The sequence below is a fragment of the Dermacentor variabilis genome, chromosome 2 (genome assembly GCF_050947875.1).
Source record: "Dermacentor variabilis isolate Ectoservices chromosome 2, ASM5094787v1, whole genome shotgun sequence".
Taxonomy (NCBI): Eukaryota; Metazoa; Arthropoda; class Arachnida; order Ixodida; family Ixodidae; genus Dermacentor; species Dermacentor variabilis.
In genome coordinates this window covers 109,297,975-109,300,403 of record NC_134569.1, presented here as the reverse complement: position 1 = coordinate 109,300,403, position 2,429 = coordinate 109,297,975, and the positions used below count along the sequence as shown (strand labels likewise).

At 41.2% G+C, this 2,429-nt stretch overlaps 1 non-coding gene across 1 annotated transcript; it reads left to right on the top strand.

Annotated features, from left to right (window-relative positions):
• Positions 1-521: 521 nt before the first annotated feature.
• TRNAT-CGU (transfer RNA threonine (anticodon CGU)) lies at positions 522-594 on the top strand. Its single transcript has one exon. It is a non-coding gene; the product is annotated as a tRNA-Thr (tRNA).
• The last annotated feature ends 1,835 nt before the right edge of the window (positions 595-2,429 follow it).

The window sequence follows — 2,429 nt, the reverse complement described above, 5'->3', positions numbered from 1 at the left end:
ATATTGTGTCCTATAAAATTTATACCTATACAGTGCTGCGTTTTCCTGATTAGTTCAAGAGTTATATTGTGATGTACTGATGGCTAGCTATATTTATGAGGATTACTCATCATGTACACTTTACATTTTTCTAATAGTTCCTCGTAGTCATCATGAATATAGTTTCATAGTTATTAGTGTGGAAATCAGATTTTTTCTATTTTCTTGTGTTGAACTGTGTTCATTCTTCGTTGTTTTGTTGCTGCCTGTAAAACGAGGTCATGGACTACATGAAGCTTTGCTAGCGTTTTGTCCACGGTCCAGCATCCAACGTCGAATCAAACATCAGTTGTATGTTGAAATAAATTTTATTTTATTTTATTTTATTTGAAATGAATTACGTGCTCGTGACGCTTGCGGTAGAAAGGAGGTTCCACATCCGTCACCAATGTTTGTGAGTGGGGTTATATCCCAGGGTTAGTTCCTAGGGTTAGTTCTAGTAGTAAAACATAAATACCCCAGAGAGTAGAAGGGAGAACGGCGCCGCGGTAGCTCAATTGGTAAGAGCATCGCACGCGTAATGCGAAGATGTGGATTCGTATCCCACCTGCGGCCAGTTGCTTATTTTTCCTCCATCTTAATTTTCATTAATTTCTCATTTGTTTAATTCAGTTACTAAGTACGAGTAATTTCCTCTGTGTCCGTGGTGTCTTTGTTGGCTTATTATGTACCTTCTTTAAGCTCATTTGACATAGCAAGTTGGTTTCATAACAATTCATGTCCAATACTTTCTAATGTGCATGATCGTTCCAGAACAATTCAAATAACAGCTATTCTAAAGTGCTGAAACCCAAGCACTGATCCTGCCGTATTGATAGCATCGTTTTGACACAACTATCTTGACGCTACCTAAGGTACGGCTGCGAGAACATACGACCATACGTATCCTGTGTATTCGCCTTCAAGTTGCTACTATATTTTAACCTACACAATCTTCTGGGCGGTCAGCGGCCACATGCGAGTGCTGCTAATAAAGTCGTAAAAACGTTGCTTTTCGTTCGGAAGCCTCACTTGGTCAATGACTTAATTGTAAAGCTGAAAGACGAATCCGAAGCTAGTCAACGGCCATAGATCTGCGACCTATCCACCTTGAGAGAAGTCCGGTGCTGTCAGTTTGCATTTCCAAGCGTTTGAATGCCGTCAAACCGGCAGAAGGGTGTACAACAACGCTCGAAAAGCAGTGGACAGAGGATGCGTTTCGTTCGATTCGCTTCTAGAATGCGTCCGCTTCAGCAAAGAGCCGACATTTAGACAAAGTTCAAAAGGTACTCTTCACCCGGCGTTCGTGAGTTCTCGCACATTTCTGTTGCTTGGGCGCTGTCATAAAAGATAACACCAATGAGCAGCGAAAAATAAAATTGAAGGCAACGATGTCTTTGGCGTCGTACCTATAATGTGTTTGTCGAGGAAAACATGTACCCATGGCATTAGGAAGTTCATTTATTATTCTGGGCGTGAGCGTCATCACCAACTTGTCGTCGGCATCGTCAACAAATGTGTCAACATCGAGACTTCAATGCGAATCTGCTACTGCAACGTGTGCCATGATGCGAGAAAGGTGAGTATAATACAGGCTGTATTACGTACATCTTCAGTTTCCAGCAGAGAAATGCAGACTACGTGGCCAGGTTACTCTAGTAGATGATGGAGAGTATACAAAGTAACGAAATATCCCTGCAACGGCCCGCAAACGTATCTGCGAGCAGGATTTCATTTATTGCTTGTATAACAACAACAGGACACTTGCGCTCAGAAAATTTATTTGGCATTTGCAGCTAAGTCTATTCATGCAACACAGCGTGAGAACAGCGGGAAAATGTGCAACCTCATGGCAGTTTACTCATTAACTAAGTTCTTGAAAGAGCTCATTGCGAAATGATTGTCTTGAGCTCTCTTTAGTTAATGCGAAGAATAATAAGAAATCGAGACAGGGAAGGAAAGAGCCGAATAAAGCCAACGGCGAAAGGCATCGTAGTAGTTATAGAATAAACATAGTGTACCATTCAGTGTCCAAGGGAAAAGAAGAGTCATGAGTCATTTCACCGTCTCCGTGCAAAGCCATCATATAAATTTCCCACGGTACAATAAAAATTCTTGTTAACGGCGATTTGGCACTACTGCTAAAAGTGAGCCACCACGCCAAGTGTCTCATACGTGTCGCTAGACCATATAAAATTTTCTTATAAAATATTACAGCTATTTACTACCTTACTCACAGTCATTTGGCAGTATACTTTCTCTGAAAAAAAAAACATGTGTCACATGACGCGCTTCCATAGTTTGCTCAAGTAGGTGAAACATGATTCTGCGAGAAAAAAGAAAGTCGCAGTTCTGCCCGAAAGGCGTAGCATCGATTGCAATAACAAATTTGTAGAGAGATATACGAAGCA